The following is a 21,441-nucleotide window of genomic DNA, read 5'->3' on the forward strand; positions in this document are numbered from 1 at the left end:
CCTTTCCTTGGCCTTTACCACCATTTCTTAAACGTGTTCTCAGAGGCGCCGCAAGCTCCTCCGATTGGTTCAGGGGCACCGCGGCCTCCCCCGATTGGCTGGGCCTTGGCCTGCGGCCGGTCTGTGGTGGCGCCTGCTGTGCCTGGTGCAGGGCGCTCCGGCCTCCTCCCACGGAGGCCCCCCCGCAGGCCCCTTGCTACCAAAACCTGACAATTTATACCCAATATACCTGGAAAAAGAAACCTTGCTGACTCTAGACTCATTGCGGGGCTATCCCCAGGCCTGCGAGCAGGGCTGCTGAGCATGGATGAGGTGCGAAGCCCAGGCACTCGGTTCTCGGGGCGCTGCTAGGCTGCGCTTTGGCAGGTAAGCAAATGGCTGCTCAGACCGATTGCAGCTTCTGGCGATACCTTTTGCTTGGCACCAGTGATAGAATTCGTTCAGCCTGGAGGCGAAGCATTATATTCTAGCAAGGTCAGTAAGTCACAGATATTACTTGAGGAAGGCACCTTATTTGCATTGTATTGCTCTGCTGGAGAAATTAATTTGAAACTGCTGACAGTTCCCTTTGCAAATACGTCTTTGTAGAGGTTGGGCATATGGAAAGAATAGAATTAATGTAACAAGATCCTTGGTTCCTTCTTGGCAACATCTGCAGTAAGATGTTGCAGGAGGATGAGGAAGCAACTGTATGGTTGGGATCTGCTTACTTAGAGCAGTAAGTCCTGAAGATGGGAAACCGGCCAGCCTAGAGCAAACAAGATCAGTGCCAGTGTGTGTTTAGGCTGCATTAACACAAGAACCAGCAAAGCAGCTTTCTCCCCCCCACCTCGTTATCATGTTGATGCCCAAGTAGCCATGAAGGGGAAGAGCTAAAGGATTCATTCCTCTCCCTCAGCTCCCTGCAGTGTGGCAAGTGGAATGCAACCGGAGCAGCCAGAATTGCTGGCTGCCGTCCTTGCGATGCGCTGAGGTTGCGGCAAGGCAAGGAGAGGTGCTGGAGACACCGTGGCTTACCTTAGCCTGTTCCTGGGGCTGCAGAACGTACCAGAAGTAGCTGTGAGGCAGGTGGTGCGCAGCCTGCGAAGCAATGGTCATGTTTCAAAATTTGGTAAGAAAAGTTTCAGTGTGAGAACCACAAGTTGTCTACAGACCACAATTTGGACAACAATCCTTGTTGTGCACTAATGAGCTGTTTGGAGCTTGTTACATTTGCTGGCAAAGCATTTTTCTTGGTGGTTTCCTAGTCTGTAATCTGCTTAGTTTGTATTTGATCACACTAATTGCTTTGAAGTTGCATAATTTGCCAGTCATTCTGTGGCAGGTACATAGTCAATCAGATCAAAGAGGTAAGAATATGTGGGAAAGTGACACTACTCTGTTTGGCTTTGCCATTTCTTTTTAGCATTTCTTGTTAAAATTAGAGGGAGGAAATTCCTTTAAAATTTGTTTCTCTTTGTAGGTTTTGTGTTGCTAGGTGGTCACCAGAAACACTTTCAACTCCGCATTTGAAGGAATAATTGTAACTATTTTCTTTATTAACATCCCTCCTCCCTTCCTGCCCCCCCTTTCTGGAACAAGTCCAGTAGTATCTCAAAGCCTTTTTTTGTTACTTATTTAAGGTACTATATTCTTATGTTTTCTGGTTAAAGCCTTGTCTTAGGCTTAAAGCTAGAACTCGTCTGCTAATGAAAATTGTGGGATATACCTCGCTGTTTTGGACACATTTGGTTATAAAGACCATGGCAATTATATCTTTAGTGCCTTAATTCATAGCAAATGCTGTTTCCATTATGCCACTAAAATTCTGAGGCTTGGAAGGGAAGCCCAGTGTGAAGGGAGAAGTGTCAGTGGCTCAAAGCCAATTTCTTGTCTCCTACTTGCTTCTCTCCTTGAACCTTGTGTACGAGGACCTCACCAGGGGGAAGGGCATTCTTCTGTTGCCCCACAGATGTTAAAAGATACAGTTCTCCTCAGACCCAGTGGGTGTGTTAGTGCAGTGAATCCAGCTTTGCACCTCTGCCTGTAATTGGAGCTCTGCCTGCTGAGAAGAGCAGATTCGCTAGTGATGGCTGGCAGTGTTTTGGACAGCGTGAGTCTGAACACAATAATGCAGTAGGAATTGCAAAAGAGATTAAAGTTTTTCTGTTTAAAAAGAATGTAAGGGCTATAAAAAGAGAAGCAGGAAAAAAAGAGTAAACTGGGAGTAGTCATGGGATTTAAAACAGGGCAAAATGAAAAGTTTGATTTGTTACCTTGAAACAGAGTACAAAAATAAAGAATTTAGAAAGTTCCACTTCCCTAAATTTCTGTAATTTGAGTAGACATCTTCTGGTGCCCACTTGAATAAGATTTTCTGTGTTTGAATGTAGATGTTTGTATTTCAAGGTCAAAAAGTTTGAGGTGCTACAGCCTTACAGGTTCTAAAGGAAAATAACTTGCAGCAAAACTGTATGTGACCTCAGATGTAAACACAAAATAACATAATCTCCAGGATCTGCAGGCTTAATTTAGAACACACAAAATTTCCAAAGGAGCATTGTACTGTTTATCTAAAATGATAGAGTGTATTGTTTGTGTCTTTTAATTGTTAAGAGGACTTACAGATTTCTTTTTGGTAACAATTATTCTGCTTTGTTATTCAGAGATTTGGTTGAGTTCCACTTTTATGGCTGTCAATGTTGTTTTTTAATTTGTTAACGAGTCACAGGTACATGACAGACATCTCACTAGGTTTGTTTTTGATTCACGTGGTTATTTTTTAATAGTATTTTCAGTGATATTCATTTTAACAAAGATAATAACAAATAACTATTTAATGGAAGTGAAATGTTTTGTGTTTCAGTCATGTCAGCCCTTTCCTGTTATGTTGATGGTTTTGTTTTCTTATGATTATTAAGTTAGCTTTTCTCCAAAATAAAATAATTCAAAGCGTAATTATAAAACATACTTTTTCTAATGAAAACATCCAGCTTATTGAATATTAGTGTATAGGATCTTGTACAAACTTTGTAAGCAGTGCTGTATAGCAATTTTTTGATTTTTTTTTTCTGAAGAGTATTTCCATTAGTAAAAATGTAAAGTATTATCTCACTTTATTTTTCTGATTGCCATGTTGTTTTTCATCTATTACAAGTATGTTGATTTGGAAAAAATAGTAATTATTAAAGCATTATAACAGAAGCTGATTTTGGCAGTTAACTTGCTTTTTTGAGAGATCTGTTTTCTAATGTAGTTCATTTTCCTTTGCCTTAGGCTAGAGAATTAATTTTGTTATGATGGGATGAGGAGTCATTTGCTTAGGCTGCCGTTCTGTTGAAAAAGGGTATGAAGCAGTGAAAGATAGTCAGTTTGGAGCAAGAGGAAAATAAAAAAAGTGTGCTGTATCTCAGAACTTCTTCCTTGTAAAGCCCTTTAACATATAGTATCTATAACATGGTGTTAAAAACAGGGAATCTGAGATGAGTCCCTGGCTTTCATGGAAGAAACCACTACGCTTTGGTGAAGGGGTGGAGGGACTCGTGGTCTCTTGTGATTATTCAGTGCTGTTGACGTGTGGCCAAATGATCGGGGATGACAAAATGTCTTTTTTTGGAAGGCAGAGGTTTTTACAGGTAAAAAATGCAGTGACATACACGATGCTTTCTTCTTCATTTTATATTGTTGTTCCAGCGCTTGTCATAACATTTGTGTTCTGCTTTGCATCATGAAGTCCTTCATTTAATTTTTAGTGCTGACAGTGACTGATAAAAAGAAATTTCTTTCAATGAAGCCTGTCCTTGTGGACAAGTAGTATTTCTGATGTTTCTGCAGTAGGAACCAACATCAGTACTCTGTGCATGCAACAGTTCTTTTGCTGCAGTAGAGTGGAAGTGATTTTTTTTGTTGTTGTAAGTCACAAATTTAGACTTACCTCTGTTTGCGGTTCTTTTGTAATACTCAGTTTTCATTGAGGCTCTTGATTTTATCCACCATTTTCTGAATGAGCCTTTTTTTCCAAAGAATTTCACCATGCTTTTCTCTTTTTCCATTTAATCTCAGTGTTTAAAAATAGAGAATTTTAAGACATTGTCAAAGCCTTTGACTCCATGAAATTTTAACAGATGTGATACTTGAGAGGCTCTGTAGTGGGCAGCGATCATTCATCAGGCAATACTTTAAGACCGGCATTATTATTCAGTAATTAAAAATTCACGGGAGTGAAACGATACCTCTGTAAATATTTTATTCCCCCACCCCCCGTTTTTTAAGACAGTAATACCTTTTATATAAGACTGCTAACAACTATGGGGTAACTTTCTGTGGACAATACTTGTGACAAAGTAGGCAGTTGGAAAGAAGACTATTTAAGAAAATGGCTTGGCATGTTGGATTGTTTCAGAGAGTGCACATGGTCATATCTTTTCGAGAATGAGGAAAGAAAAGAATGCTTGTAGTAATAGGTGTATTTTGCTTGTGATATTTTGTTGAGTTACTGGGAAAGTTTTAGCACTGAGTGGAGTTAGGAACTACTGGAAGAAAATGTGTAACATGAACAGAAAATATAAATGGTCAACATACTGCTAACTCTTTTTTGAGATGTAAATAGCTGAAGTCATGTGCACATTGCCTAATTTGCACTTCATTTCTTTATTAATTCTGTGTCTACCATAGGATATTGAATATGCTTGTGGTTTGGACATTTGAATAAAAATCTTCATACTTTCCTTATGTTCTGCTGCAAAGGTTTTAATATTTTGTGTGTATTCTTAAAAAGCTGTTTTTAACATAGATTCTTTTGGAAGGGTAAAGCTTTTGTTTTCAGTAAGTACTTAGCCATAGTGTTGCCAATGGAAAGAAAATGCCAAAGTCAGCTGTGGTTTGAACACCTAGAACTCCAAATCACAAGCCAATAAATTTCCAGCTGGTTTGCACTTAGTGTCTTGTGTCACTGGAGAAGTTGGATCATCTTTCTTGTTTAGAGTTCTGCTTGTTCATTGTATTGCTTGTTGCTTTGTTGATTTTGATACTGGGTGAAATCTGTTTAGGACGCTACCAAATTCTGAACTGAATTCTCCTCTACTGGTGCTTGTAAGATTAAAAAATAATACTTATTTTAAAAAAAAATTGTGTCATTGGGAAATACTACTAAAGAAAAACCTCTTACTCATGCAACTAAATAGAATACCATATGCAACCGAATGTAACACCATATGCAATACAAGACTTCCACTCTATGTATGCATCGATATTGAAATCAGCTTGCTTTTAGGTTGGCAGAGAACATTTGTCTGAAGGCCTCCAAGTGATGTTTCCCCATGCTTTGAAAAGATTGTCAGTTCTCTTGTTTCATCCGTGAGAGTTGACTGTATCTTGATAACTAATTTTAGGGGAAAATTCAAGCTAGCTGGACCAAATACTGGGGGGTCTGAAAAAGGTTGGTTGGGTTTTTTCTCTGTTAGTTTTCACTGTTTGACATGTTCTTTCCTTCTGCTTACAACCTTCTAGTCCAGTTTTGCCTCCTGCTACTGTCTTTGTACTATTTGGGAGTCTTCAGATTTCTTCCCAGGTGATGATTTCTGAGTTACATCTATGTTAGTTTTTGACACACTCACAGTAATCACTATAGTAGTGCATAACCCAAAATTTTTTTCTTCTGTCCTCATGTGTGAGATTTTGACCGAGTCATCTGCTTTTACTGTTTCATGTAGGAAAAAAACATTGCTTAAAAATCTCCTGTAGAAAGCAACATGTGTATAGAAACTTTCTAAAAGTATACATGAAGTATAGCAAGTACGGCAAGACAATGGTTTAAAATCTTTCTTCATAAGGCTCATTTGTAGAAACACTGAGGATAGAAAAGACTCCTTATGAATGGAAAAGACTGAAGAGGAGTGGACGTATATGTTAGAACAATAGACATGCCACCTTATCCCTTGTCAAAATCTGCTTATTTGTTCTATAAAGCATAGTTTAAAAGTCACTGTGGGTGAATAATACTATCAGATGTGAGTAACAAATGGTATTTTCAGCAGTGTATTAGAGTCGGGAGTAGTGAGGTGGGGCAGAGTTTATAGTCACACAACTAAATACAAAAAATCTAGTAAAATTTTAAGGATGACCTTTTAGGTTATTTCTCTCCTGTTCACGTAGGAAAAAAAATCTCTTGTAGCAGTGGAGGAGCGTATGACAGAATTGATTTGGTAGCTTCTCCTAGAAGAGACCTTGTTGTATTGACAGTATATCTATTTTTCAGCTGAATGATTTACTTCCAGGTTTTCTTCCTGGAAACATCAAGTTTTAGTAATAGTAGGTTTTGGGGATGGTAACTGAAACTTAAGATAATTATGCAACATGGATGCTTGTTTCTTTGTTCCAATACGCTTATGGATAAATACTTAAAGGAGACATAAAGACAGACATCTGATTAATGCATGCTTTAGCTAGGATCCTGTGTTTTAGTGAATGTGCATTTGTATTTGGCCTGTATGAACTGTAAAAATTGTAGATGAACCTGAGGAAAATTCTTATGTTAGAGACCCTGTTTTTATTTTGGAAAGTAGCATTCTAGTTTGAAGAGCAGCTGTGAGAGAAGCGCTGCAAGTGACGGGTTAGTGAAGCTTTGTCTTCCATGTGTTCCACTTAGGCTCTGGTTTCATTATTTCAACATGTTCTTCGTGGTTAAAGCGTCTTAGCTGTTCATTTCTGAAAATGAATGTTAACACAGTGAATGTTTTTTAAAATGTACTTGCTTTGTTTACCAAAAGATTCCAGGTGCCAAGAGATTTTCTCAGTCTCACAGGGTTTTTCAGGATAAACTTACTTGATGTTCGAAGCAGCTTTCCTTTCCCTTGGATCAGAAGGATGAAAACCCAGGGGTGGGGTGTCCCGTCCCCATCCCGTTCCCCCCCCCCCCGTCCCCGTACAGTTTAGGTCTGTGGAGATTGGATCTTTGATATTCTGTGTTTTCTTCTCATGTGGAATAGCAAGGCGCTATTTCAAGGCTACTGAAGGGAATGTGTGATGCTCAAAACTATTACTGAGTATGGAGGCAAGTGATTTTAGAAAGCTCATGAGGCAAACTGGTAGAAAATAAGTTAGCATACACCATACAGAGAAAAGAGAGGAAACAGAAAAAGTACATTTAAAAAAAGCAAGAAAATAAATTTGTTTAGCTGTAATACCTGTGTTGTCAAATACTAAGTGGTGTTTTTCCAAGAGATCTTGCATGTTTGAGTAAACGAGTGGCAGAAAAACACAAAATAAAATAGAAATTTTTATAATTTTCTCGTGAATTTTGGCCTGGTATTTCTTTCCATGTTAGTCCCTCAGACTTCTAATAAACAAATTTAATGCTATCAGTAGTGTGGTTTTTCTTTTTAATTGAGAGGATTTTTTTATTGCTTTTGTTGGATCTACCTCAGTCAGAAAATCTAATGCTAGTTTTTTATGGGATTCTTTTTTGAAACTGTATATGCTGACAGAAGAAATATTCCGGAGGCAATGTAGTTTATATACATTGAGATGGGCAAATTGTTCAGATGTGTAAACTCAAATGATGAAGAATTTTTTGATGTTGTTGCTTGCTTCTTGGTAAAATAATTCTAGCTACTGCTGTGGGATGTGGATAGGCTCTATAGTAAGGACTTCCTGTTAGACCTTTGTATTGGTGAATGTAGAAAGCAATGTTTGCTTTAACAATGGATTTGTGTCTCTATGAAAGATGTACTGAATTGTCCTCATTGTGTTTCTGTTCCTGTGAACCTATTCATGTTTCAAATAATAAAAAAGGCTTTGTGAGAGCCAAACACTTTCATGCCAACATAACAATATTTGAAGAAGATAATCAAAGCTGTTTGTTCTGCTTTACTGCTCTCACTTTGTCTGCAATTCAGGTCTTCATTATGAAGCAAGATGGTGTCTGAAACATTGTCTGTAAAAGAGGTGGGGAAAAAAATGCCAGAATAGATCTGGGACTAAAGCACCAAAGGAATTGATTTCGGCTAGCTGGAATATTATTGGATGTGCAGTGCATTCTCTGCGTGTTCAGGGACTGTTGTGTGACAGACTATGGCTGTCTGCTTTAGAAAAGAAACATATTGAAATCTTGACATGTGAATATGTCTTTATTTTATGTTACTTAGACTTACACTTCATAGAAAACCTGAGATTTTATCTTTCTCATTATAGTACTTCCATGTAAAATAATGATACCTTTGCTTTGTCTTAGACCCGGAATTGTTACTTAAACAGTGCTATAGTAATGATTGGTGAAACCTTCTGCAGAGCAGAACCAGAAAAATTGTTGATACGGTAAAAAGCGTGGAAGTGACAGTGAAGTACGAAGAGATAGCCTTTCCTAACAATGTAACTGTTTCTGGCATGTTCTTGAGATTTTGGGGTTTTTTTTGTGGTTTTGTTGTTGATCCTTCAGCCTTTCGTTTAGCCCTCAGGATAATGTGTCATATGATAATTAAAGCTATTAATAAAAAATGGCCAGAGCATTTTTTGAACAAGGAAGCAAATACAGCGTACTTGTAGGACACCCTTCTCTGTCCTAACTTGAAAGTTGTCTGTAACTCTGATGGGCTGTGGAAAGATATGTGTATATACATAGAGAGAGATGGATTTGTTTGGTTTTTTGCAGGCTTAAGATGCTAATTTTTCTATGAAATTTAATGCAGTATGAGCGCTTTCATAATAAGTACTTGTAGCCACTGACACTTAGAATAAAATTATATTGAAATTGATTTGGCTTTTTATACTGAGTTGAAAGAGGGCGTCTTAGTAGCTGTACATAAGTAGGGAATATTTTGTGGGGAGGAAACCCGACAAAAAACCCCAAACCAAACAATCTAATACCCAACTGTAACTTGCCTTTGGAACACGCATCTTCGCAGTTCCTGAAGCTGTGCTTGGAACAAATTCTGGTGGTGATAATAATATCAAATTACTGATTGTTTTTTAAAGTCAAAAGCTTAATTATTCTTGAAAATTAGAAATTTTTTTTTTTAACGCTGGCTTTTTACAAAAATGCACTGCATTGATTCAGTGTTAGCCGTAGCCTGCAGAAGAGGCTAAAGAAATGCTCAGCGTTAGCTTGTCTCATATAATTAAATGCTTTTCTGGATTATAGCTGAACTGTTTGCTGTGGTGTAGAACTGACCTTTTGCATGGCATAAATATCAGTATTTTGTACTCATTTGTATTTTGTCTATTTTTATGCTAAGTCTTCTAATGCTCATGTCTTTTGAGGATTTTGTGGAAGATTATAGCAGATCTCTGGAAAGCTGGACAACTAACTTATGCCTTAGTGAAGTTAATATTAGTGCTGTTAGCACCTGTTACATTCATTTTAATTTCTAATCTCCAACTATGTTGCAAGGGAAAGGTATCAATAATTGTCGCTGAAATTTGATTCTTAAATCTCATACTGGTTGAGGCTGATGTTCACATGTGTATGCCTGAAGGCCACAAAATAGTCTGGCTTTATAGACTAAGAGTATTGGACACTTCTGCAAGAAAAAAATGCAACAGTCTGTTATAGGAACATTGAAGAACTTCTTAAGGTAATTACTTTGATCCAAACTATAACAGTGCTTTAGTGAAATAAAACTGGAGACGAGGGATTTTGCTTTATTTCCTGCAGATGCTCCCTAAAATAGTCAAATGTTGTAGTATCAAGATGAGACATTAGGCAGTGTAAAAGTTCTGGAGATTCTAAGGAGGTGTTCAACAGCACTGGAGTATCTGCTGGACATTAACCAAAGGCCATATATGGTTATTCCTAAATATGCTAATAAATTCAAAAATAGTAGTTTCTTTTCGATATTTAATGATGAACTTTAAGATTTCACAAAATTAAATGACAGTTTAAGGATATTGTTGGTGTGCCACGTAATCTTTGTTGAAAAGCCTGAGATGACAGGTGAAAAAGGGAAAATAAATATTAAAGGGTGTGGTAATAATTTAGTTACTGTGAAAATGACTCTATTTTGCCACTAATTTTCTGGAATTCATGACTTAAGTTTAACTACAATATCAAAGATTTCATTTTGTGTTTTCATTTTGCGTATCAAAAACTTTTAGTTTGATGTAGAATTTTTACCTGGGGAGAGTTTCAGATCAATTGTTTAGTCTCTTCAGAGTTTAACTCTTTCATAGCATGTATATTAAAAACTTGCTACAAAAAGCTGAGAGAGCATGCTGTGATGTGCCTGCAGCCCGCTCCACTTACCCTGCGCGAGGGAGTGCTTGCCACAGCACCGGGGCTCCAGCGGTTTGCGTGTCCTCTTGTATTCTTGTTTTGTGGGTGCGTGTTTCCTGTGACATTATGATGGATATGGAAAAGTAAAATGGTATCTAAAAACGGTAACTTCTAGTTAGTTGGCTGTTTAGTTCTGAAATAGTGAATACAGTAGCTGGGATTTTAACATGGTTGTTTGAATGAAATATTTACTCAGCTTATTGGGAGATGAATGATTATTTGAACCAAACTTTGTGCCTATACTTCTAAGTTTCATAAAGCACTTAATGATTACTGATGTGACCATTAAATCAAGGTGATTTAAGTAGTTGAAAGGGTATGTTTTTTAGTTACTTTATTTAGACTGTTCTCATCCAAGAAGGTTGATGAATGTGTAATTTGTAATGGATCTTTTTTTCAGATTTTAAGATTACAGTTAATACGTCTTCATTCTTATTCTGTGATCAGTATTTGATCACTGTTTCTTGAAATAGCAGATTTACTAATGATTGGATCAGTTGCACTGTTAGGGACTTGATAATTCCTTTGATTTTGGAGTGCGGATGTGTTGAACTGTGAGCCTTTTACGGCACACAGCAGTGCAGATGCCTAGAGCGTTTAATACGTATATGAGTCCAGCCAGTTTTTTAAACCTTGATGCTGTGTGAAATTGGGAGTGTGCTGCAGTTGTTTTGCAGTGGTGTGAATCACGCACTGAAGCATGGATTGTGAGAACTCTATGGAGGGAAGAGAAGGACCAGAGATGCGAGGTAAAGCCATGTTTGCATGTCATGACAATGGAGTGGGGAATAAAAACGGTATGCAATATTGCATACTGCTTGATGCAGTCACGCTGCAGACAGGAGGCTCTGTATGGGGATGGTCTGAAATTCCTTTCCAGAACTCACACTTGTGTTTTCTTTTCCACATTAGTCTGTAAGTCACTGTATTTCTGACAAACCAGTAGGACTAGATTTTTCTTGAGCTTTTTGTGGTTTGTGCTATTCCAAAATGATGAGTTTATCAACACCGTGTGATTGACAACGATAATACAGATTTTTTTTTTTTTTTTTTTTTTGTGACAGATGAAATTGTCATCCTCTCCTCTTCTCCCCTGTTCTCTTGCAAAGGAAAACTATGTGGTGATCAACGGTGTTTAACTTCTTTGGAAATCTAGGTTGCTTGTATTAGTGTTGAGCATAATTGCTACTCTGCTGATTGGGTTCCAGACCACTTGAACAGTGAATTACATCCTCAAGGAAGGAGGTCTCTAGTCTGCTAGAGAAACGGATTCCTTTCAAGGTGTTTTAGTTTTTCTTAAAAAAGCTTTGGGAAACTTGTGAGTTCCTGTGTGTTCTTAAAGATTCTTAAGTCACACACTATTTTGAGCCATCCAATGTGATAACAAAGAAGTTGTTACTTTTATGTGGAAGCTACTTATTCGTAGAACTATTCAGAATTAGGTTTCTTAAATGACTACTCATAGAGGTGTTTATACGGACTTAGGGGCTACAGAAGATGCAGAGAGGTTAGAGGTTTTAATTGCACTACTAACTGTCTGCAGTAGTGAATTAACTTGCGTGTCTCATATACTGAAAACAAGGTTTATGTTTCAAGAACTACTCAACTGTGGAGCAGATAATGAACTGAGTAACTGTAAAATAAATGACTAGAAAAACCTCCTTTCATTCTGGTAAACCCGCATTTCGCATGTTGTCGGGCCAATGATTGTATGTTTACTGTAACTATATAAGTATGTGAACAACAACAACAAATCTTTGGTTTAAAGAGCTGCACTTGCCAGAGAGGAACAAGTAGTCCCTTTATCGCTGCTGGATGGATTCTGAGGTTTTCCTTATTGTAATAACAATAGGGCACCCTCCCCTGCCACCTTCATTCTAGTTCATAAAAGAATATTATCATTGGCAACCTTACCAGCATTTCAAGTACCTAGAATTGAGTTAGTTTGAGCCGTAGGAGCTGATAAGCAGCTCTGGAGGTATGCCAGTGAAGATCTTCCCCCATCCCTTCCACCCCATCTGCTGTACCGGTGCTATCTCTGTGCTAGATAGAGGCCTTCCCCCACAGACTGATTATCTTCATCCCTAGAGAGAAGCAGCCAAATCCATTAATTATTCCCATTTCCTTTGCTGGAGAAAGCAAGTGCAGTAGTCAGAAAGGCAATCTATTTTAAAATTTATTTTTAATAAATCTATCCATCATAGTAAAAGAGGTTATTTACTTAATGTTCCTTTTCTTTCTGACTGACCTCTTTAATGTTAGCTTCTTTTAAAACATTCATCAAAATATACATAGCACTATTAAGTGGATTTCATTATTTACTTACCATGCACTTGGAACCATTTTCGTGCTTATAGACCTGGTGTTTGGCATTACTGAACGTTGCTGTGATCATGCTGCCACATTGGTAGGGATATAGTTGAAAGAATTTGGCATTAGTAGGTAAGTCTTTTTAGAGGAAAGTTAGGCAATCTTTTTTTTTTCTTTTTAATATTTTAATTTTTTTTCTGAAACAGTAATTATTGATCAAGATGAAGCATTGCATAGAGAGAAATGTGGTTAGTTGCTGTGTTTTACTGTTTTAAATATGGAGGAAATAAACTAAGACCCGTTTTCTTTAAGGCTTTGTAGACTTCTTAAAATATTTTCCTATAAAAAAACCTGTTTATTTACTACTGCAATTTGATATAGTCAGTTTGCATGATATGCCTTTGTACTTGGTGTATGAAAATACAAAATTCATTCAATTTTTCAGCTCCATGGCTGAAATGTTCACCAGTGAAGCAAGGTTTATGTTTATTTCTATCAAGAGGAAAAAAATGTGGCTATAGTTGTTGTAATATGGTAATGTTGACCTTTTACTGACCACGGTATCAAACTTCTTTTCATTATCAAAATCAAAGCAAGCTTTGCAGCAACAGAATCTGCTACTTATGCTGAGAACCTTTAGCCTGCTGCCAACATTGCAGTCTAGGCAGAGGAGGTTGCAGAGCTATGCAGTCTATGTATCTGTAATATATATTTATATACCTGTGCATGCCATTCTTTCACTAAGAAAAATAACTTTTTCTGATACTTCTTTTCTCCTCTAACAGATATGTTTGATTCATTCTGTCACAATTAAGTTTATCTTTTGGTGGACCATGTTAAGCCAAAACTGTTTGCTCTCAGACTTGACAGATGGCTGTGTGCAAACAATGACCGTATACTGTAACAAGAAAGTGGGGGTAGAGGAATTAATCCCTTGTATTTAATCTTGTTTTATTTATTTAATTTGAGTGCTTTTAATACCTAGTTCTATATAGGACTGCAACATAAAATCCGTTTGGCCAAGAAAAATTGCCTAGTGAGATTCTCTGCTTCTTGCTAAAATTTTAAGTTTGGCAACTCGTCCCCATGAAACACAATGCATTTCTATCCCTTCTCTTACAAAAGATACTTTTGAGCTCTCTAAGAGCAACAGCTTGTAGCCCTCCACAAAATACAGCGAAAGCTGAATGTTAAATGCAAAATGGCAGTATGGAGCTCCCAGAAACAAGGTCAGACTAGTAGTAATGTTGCTGCTTACCATCTTGTCTGTGAGGATGAGTGTTCTGACCCACCCCTAGAGCTTGTGACAAAACTATGAAGAAGTTATGGCTTGAGCAAAAGTAGGTGTAGAACATTACCTTGGCTCTAGATGGTGTCCTGCAGCACTTTTGATTGACATGTCATCGTTGAGTTTTAGGGAGATGAAGATGTTCCTAAAATAACTGAGAAACTGGACTATGTCAACACTACAACAACTGCCAAGGTGTGGTAGTGTTTTTTCTCCTAACTAGAGGTTGCATAGATTTTATAATTTGCATTAATTCTGCATCCTTCTTTTAAAAGGTTGCCATTATAGAGTAGTTTTCAGCCTTTGCCATGCAAACTACAGTCAGAAATTATTCAAGGGCACGCTTATTCCTCTTACAGAGAAAGCTGTACGGGGATTAAGATCTTCAACCTCAGAATGCTGGAAGTTTTGCTGAGATGGTATTACGTGGTATTGTGGCTTCATGTTATTCTGGTAACTTTTTGTAGAAGTAGATGCCAAGAGAGGCATGCAAGTAAGGTAGACGTTCTTTTCCTGATATTTAGTCAAGAGTGGTTTACAATATCATATAGAGGTTATGTAGTCTAACTGAAGTGAGCGGGAACTCGAACACAGTGCTGTGTGGTGTTTAGTGAGTATTTTCTGAAGGCTGAATACAACTAAAGATTGTTGTTCTTGCTACTGTCTTTAGGTAATATTTTGAACATGTTTCTGCCTCTTTTTGTTTAAATGGATGGTACGTACTGTGCTGCCTTCTGTGTTCAGCAAAACAGGTGATGAGGAACGGCTGGGCTCACACTGCCTACACAGCCATTCATTTTAATTAAAATTCAGCTGACTCTCTCTGCTTTCTGTATGATTTGTATAAATGACTGACTTTAATTTGACCTCCTGGAGTGTGAAAGGATTTCAGACTTCAGTTAAATGTTATAAGTTGCTGTCCTTCCTGGAGCGTATGGGGAATGCGAACTGATGAGCCATTTCTATTGGAGAAACACCTGTTTGAGCTCAAACATAGAGCTGGGTGTGATGGCTCTCAGCTTCCTTTCCATTAGGCATAAAATTAAAACAATGGTAGATTTATAATAGTTATAAGGATCTATCTGGCATGAAGACAATCATTTATTATAACTATAATAATTATAAGCATGAACTTTGATAGAATTTTAGCAAAATAGTCTTCTACTTGGATCCTCTGGATGTGTTGTCTGGAGACTTGAAGCATGTAATTTCTCAGTGCTTCTTCAGCTACTGCTTCCAGTGTGCGGCCCTTTACTCATTGATCCTGAGTAGATTGTAGTGACCATGCAGGTAGGAGAAAAGGGCTGAAGTGCAATGCCAGCCCTGCACAGACCAAGAGAGGGACTTGGGTTTAACTGAGCCATTGCAGAGACTGAGCGAGTGACAGGAGGGGAATGCCTTAAGAAATTGTCAAAGTTAGGGTAAGCAGGGTTACTGGGCTTGTTAAAGACTGTAGAGAGGTGGTTCCATAAGGGTAGGTGGCAAGAGGATGGGGCCAGACGCTTTTCAGTGGTGCACAGCGACAGGACAAGGGGCAGTGGGCACAAACTGAAGCAGAGCAACTTCCTCATGTTCAGCTGGAACAACTTCTTCCCTCTGAGGGTGATGGAGCCCTGGAACAGGCTGCCCAGGGAGGTTGTGGAGTGTCCTTCTCTGGAGATATTCAAGACCCCCCTGGACGCGGTCCTGTGCAGCCTGTTCTAGGTGACCCTGCTTCAGCAGGAGGGTTGGACTGGATGACCCACAGAGGTCCCTTCCAACCCCTACCATGCTGGGATTCTGTGATTCTGCAGCACCAAGGCAGCTGAAGCCATTGGGGCGATGGGGCAGAGGGCAGGAGGGATTCCAGTTCCAGGCTGTGAAGCCTGTGAGGTGCAGGGGGGTCTGCTCGGGCAGCCACAGAACTGGGTGCAAGACTGGTACTGGTAGGTGTTGAAAGGAGAAAGGCACGAAGATAAACACAGCATTCCCTTCTGCTGGTAAAATGCTGAAAAGCTCACAAAATGAGAGTTAAAGGATGCATCCCTATGTGAAATGACAGGCTTCTGCTTGTTAATGATTTCTTTTGCATGTTGAGATGGTCCTACCTCTGTCAGAAGGAAGACTAAGATTACAAGCTAATTTCTATTTTAAAGGGAGAGACAGAAGGCATAGAAACAAAGTGAAACTCTTGGGAGCTTACTGAAGGCAAAGAACTGAAAAACTCATTCCTTTAAGAATAAGAAGCTGTGGCCTTAGTCTACTAGAAACCAACCTGGTAGAAAAATACCAAATTTGGAAGCAATTTTTTTTCCCGTCACAGAAGAGGTACCTATTTAAAAAAAAAAAAAAAAAAATTAGCCTTTTAGTTTTTTACTAGATATAAAGGTTGTAATTAAAAAAAATATTTATTCTTAAAAAGTATTTATTTCCTATCCAGGTTTGATGAGCAGGGGCAGGGCGTAAGGAGATGTTTTCCAGGTGGCTGTCTTTAGAAGTAAGCAAGTAGACTTGACTGTCTCAATCAGAGAACAATAGGACTCATTGGTTGCTGTCGGCATATGTAGCACGTATTATAATAAAGGTGAAAAGTATAGGCATATGCTGCAGTTCAGGTTATCTATATAGAGTCAGCTGAACAGACTTAAATTCAGTGGTGAAACATGCTGATGTTTATCTAGGTGAAGTTTTGAGAAATGCTTCTGATACTGAAAGGAAACACATAAAATTGTTGGGTACCAATGCAAAGATGTGTGAATATCACAGAAACAAAAGAGCTCCAGGATACCATGTAAATGTTCAGGCACTTCAGTATTGAGAAAACCAAACTGTAGGGAAAGAACATCGCTCCAGAGATACACAATTGTGTAATGCAACCATCCAAAAATGCTTGAGGGTGTCAGAGGTGAAAACCGGGTAGGCCTTGTTGAAATGACAGCAGTTGAACCATAGGCTGAATGGATCTAATGGCAGCTAAGACAGAACACAGTGTGTAATGTTTCCTAACAGGAATGGTTATTTAGACAGATCAGGTCTCCTAAATTAATTGGCAGATAGATCCTTGAATTAGTTCTTTAAAGTAAGAAAGATCAAAACATACAAGATTTGAAAATTCTACACCCACCCCCACCCCCACCCCCCCTTTTCTGGAACGTGCTTCCAAGAAGCTTTTTGAGATGTGCTAAATTTTGAGCCAATGTGAGAAAACTGATTATATAGGTGAAACATGTGGTGCTGGAGAACAGAACTTCTGGGACTGCCACAGCAAAATAAGAAGTCGTGATCAGTGAAATTCCTCAGATAACATCAGTCTTCTGCCACCTTTGAAGTTTATCTAACATTATCGACAAATCCAGTAAACATGTATGAGCATAAATTGTGAGAGAGTGACAGGGGTCGTCTTGAGATAGTTCTGAAACCTACTGACTGCAAGAAGTTAGGCTGGCTGCACTTGATCCGACTTCCATTTCCTGGTGGTCTGTGAAGACGTGGTAGATACAGTTGCTTTGGACAGAGTGACGATGATGAAAGGAGGTTCCAGGCTTCTCAGTGTGAGAAGCAGTGGCTGCTTATTATTATCAAGCCAACGGGGAAGGCTTTTGAGAGCAACTGGTTCAAACAGATTGCATTTGTTTGCCCGTGTGTACTACTGCCATATGCTGGAAATAAGTTGAATTGTGTAGTAATCTCTGTTTTTCAGTTAGATGTGTTTGGTTTATACTTCTGTGTTCAAATAATTTACTTAAAGCCTATCAGACACTTAGAAAAACGGTTTGATAAATAGTTATTCTTGTGCTCTCTGGACTGTGCAGACACGTATGGCAACAGGTACAGGAACCTGTAACCCTGTGAAGCGTTAAATACAGCACCTGTGCCATCATTACTGATTTCTAAGTGGCCAAAAGACTGTCTGTTGGTAAACATGAAGTCGTCTAAGGTTTTAAATTTAAGTGTTACAGAATGTTCTTACCTGTCTTCCTATTAGGTTGTGAATGATGGTGAATTGAAAAGGAACCTGTGGTTGTTGTACAACGCTGCCTGTGGTACAGTTGGCTGTATTTATTTTTGGTGTTCACTGGGGTAAATGTACATGGAGAATATTTTGGAGAAATGTTATGAGGAGGTATTTGGAAACTGAAAGCATTTTTCAAATATAGTTTGAGTCTTTAATTTCAAAGCAGTTGGAAATACATGCAGCATATTTTTCTGCACCCCTCTAACATTTATTTTTTGGTTTAATCAAGTAGAACTTTTCATATCCTAGGGATATCAAATCTGATGGATTGCTTTGTTTTGACTTTCGTAGCTGTAACTCCTCTGAGAGTGCTTCAGATTCAATGAGACATAATGTTTAGAATGGTATAGAAGAATGTCACTTCTGTGAACATTTTGATTTTCTTCTAGGTGGTTTTTTGCACCTGGAATCTGATTGACCACCTCCAGTCTGCAGAATTTGCCTTGTTGAGAGTTCTTCAGTTTAACTTCCTTGATTTGCATGAACAATTCTATATTACCTAAGAGCATCTAAAACAAACAGCTACGAAGCACGCTACATCAGGTAAACTTTTTTCACCTGTCTTTTTTTAAAGGATTGTAAAATACTGTTTTTTAAAATTGTTTTTCTGTCTTCTTACAATGGGAGATATTTTAAGGACCTGGCAAATTTCCCAGCTATTTTATTTAAAACCAAGAAGAGAGGTTTAAATTCTTTTCTATAGAATGTTTGCGTTTTGTGTTATAATTCAGATGGGTTTTTTTTTTGGATATGGAGGATGCTGCAATATCTTATTCATCACTATGAAAAAGTTTTCTTTTACAGATAAAAATGTATTTTGTTTACTGGCTTTACTTAGATAGGAATTATTAATTGGAGGTTATAATTTGATCTATGTGTTCCTGATAGGCATTTAGATACAGTGGTGATGAATGCTAAATAGTAAGCACAAACTGATGTGAAGGCTTTTGACACTGTTCTGTTACCTTTTCTTTCCACATTTTTTTGAAGGGGTTTTTTATAGAGCGTCAGTGAAGGCTGACTTGCTGTTGCTGTGTATGAGTTGGAAAAAGCTCCATGTTACTGGAATACTGGGGGAAATATTACCAGCATCTTGGCTTTAACAGAATGAGCACTGACAGGGTTACAGGTGTTGGTGGTGATTTTTCTTCTGCGAACAATAGAGAATGATGCATCTAACTAGAGACATGCTGACAAGAACAGAATTTGTATATCTTTGCTTGTATTTCCAGTTACACTGAAGAAAAGAAAAAGTGTCTTTTCACCTGGACTGTGCTATAGGGATTCATTTGTTTGAAGTGTGCTTAGTTCAGTAGTTCGAAAAAACTCATCTTCTTATATGAAAGATTCCCATTATTTTAGTCCTCTAAATTGAGGTGGTGCTGAAGATAATACGTATGGAGTTCTTTTACTGCAGTTCATTAAAATAACCTATTTTGGGAGGTTTTTTCTTGGGCTTATGAAAAATCTTCTATCATTTAACTAGCTTCAATGCTTGGCACTGTATTTTGGTAAGATGTCTTTAGTACAGTCTTCTCTTTTTGTCTGCTAACAAATTCTTGTAATGAAGTCTGAGACAAGTGCCTGTAATCTTCCTTACCCCTTCCAAATATATATTCTAGTAATTATGCAATTTGGGATTTTATAACCTGAACTCAACCACTGGTGTCATTGTCTGTGAATGTTACAGACGGTCTTACCCAAATGAGGGAGAGCATAGGAGACTTGTGCTTTGAGATTCATTTGGTTCAAAATTTGTTTTCAAGTAATGAATTCATGTAAAGTCACCGTGTGCACCTTTTGAAGAAGAAAATGCAAAATCTGTAATTTGGATAGGATTATCCAAAACCTGTCTGCTGAAAAGAGAACTAGCTTGGAGGGTAATTGGAATTATGACTCTTTTAAAAGATGAAATATATTTCAGCTGTTAAGCATTGTAATAATATCATAGCAGTGAGGATTATGGGATGCAGATTCACTTAAATACATGCTCTGTTGCTGTACTGACCAGCTGTAGTGATTTGATCTGAGTTAAATCAGAAGCTGCCAGATGCAATTACAGATTTACCAACACTGGTGGGAAACTGGGTTAAAGTGCAGTAATTTCTATAGGTTTTGTCCCACAAGTTACATTTGTGCGCATGATATCATGCCATGGGCCTATCCATACGAATAAACTTTTTTGTACATCTTGTGAAGCATCAAGTTACCTGCAGGTGCACAGCAGAGGCATGGTTTCTATTAAGCTTAACAGTTTGTGACAGTTCCTGCTCTGTTGTTTATGGAGTGTCTGTAAATTTATTTGTTTCTTTCCATGAGATGGCAAGCCTTTGTTATTTTAAGGTGTTGCTATCTCTGTCCACTCCGTTACACACTTCGATCATGTTACTCTTCTCGCTTTTATTCTAAGATCTTTTGCTTCCTGGACAGAGGCTGTTGAGGCCAGCAAAAGATGCTTAACAGGAAAAATATGTGTGTTATTACTACAGTTATTAAAAGTTTCATTTCCAGAGCTAGCATAAAATTAAAGAAGTTGTTAGTAAGTCGACTACTATGCATTTTCATCATCTCTCCGAAACCCGTGTGAAGGAATGTGTTTGTATCCTTTTCTTCTTCTGGATGTAGAAAGGGGAAAATTTTATTGTCTTTTCTTGATACTGTTTTGTCAGATTCACCTTTCCCCTTTTGCTTTTACTGGAACCCATTTCCCTTCAGAAGTTCAAGTCACATCTAGTGCATGCTGAAACATACAGACTGTGGTTTTTCACAAAAAGTTTTGGAATTAGATGGTGTTTGAACTGAAAAATTTCAGGGTGAAAGGCTAGCAATATTTTATCAGGAAGATCATGAATGTAGAGGTGTTTTCCAGCCTTCTGACAAGGTTTAGAGTTACAGGATTTAAACTGTGACAACCTTTTTTGCTTATGTTGATTGTACTTTTCCTCCTTTCATTATCAGTAGAATTAGAGGGACTTTGCTGTTTCACAGCTTGTCATTTCAAAGCGTCAAATGTTTACTGGTGTCATGTTTGACTGTAGTGCCAGGCTTAGTGTGTAATTTGTATTTGTGTATAATTTGCACCTGATTCTTTGATGCTGTCAGAATGTAGGTGGTCTGATCAGTGGCTTCCCCCCGGCTCTTGCTTTACCCTTTGGACTGCAGATCATTTGCTGCCATTTACTTTGCTTCACTGGGATGTGAAGAATCGCGCAGAATTAATACTGAAGAATATGGGGTGTTTGTGCTCTATATATGCAATACCTCAAACAAGAAAACTGGGATCTAGCCTGAACTTGGCCAGTTCATGAGCAGGAAATGCTTACTTTGTAAGAAAAGAAGATTTTTTAGCTTTATATTCATTGGGGTTTTAAGATTCTACCCATTAACGATTGTCGCTTTTTATTTCTGTTTTTTTCAATATTATGGTGAAGTGAGAGAGGGTCTGTGAAGTCTGTGTTTACCTTGCATTGACTACAGGACTAAGTTTAACCATCTGAGCTATCAGCACAGCTTGGACTGCATAACTTGGTTTCTTGTAGACATCTATGGGTTTTTGGGAGGTGGATTTGGGAAAGTTCGGAGTGTTTATATATGTCAAAATTA

At 38.1% G+C, this 21,441-nt stretch overlaps 1 protein-coding gene across 14 annotated transcripts in view; it reads left to right on the top strand.

Moving 5' to 3' along the window:
- ATP2B2 (ATPase plasma membrane Ca2+ transporting 2) overlaps positions 1-21,441 on the top strand; it is a 427,775-nt gene that overhangs the window by 39,413 nt on the left and 366,921 nt on the right. For 12 of the 14 annotated variants that reach the window (XM_075432741.1, XM_075432745.1, XM_075432743.1 and 9 more), the window contains exon 2: positions 18,228-18,381. The exons of the other annotated variants lie outside the window; for them this stretch is intronic. The gene's annotated coding sequence lies outside the window, so the exon portion shown is untranslated. The remainder of the gene's footprint in view (positions 1-18,227; positions 18,382-21,441) is intronic. 14 annotated transcript variants of the gene reach the window in all.

The sequence above is a fragment of the Opisthocomus hoazin genome, chromosome 11, assembly GCF_030867145.1.
Source record: "Opisthocomus hoazin isolate bOpiHoa1 chromosome 11, bOpiHoa1.hap1, whole genome shotgun sequence".
Classification (NCBI taxonomy): Eukaryota; Metazoa; Chordata; class Aves; order Opisthocomiformes; family Opisthocomidae; genus Opisthocomus; species Opisthocomus hoazin.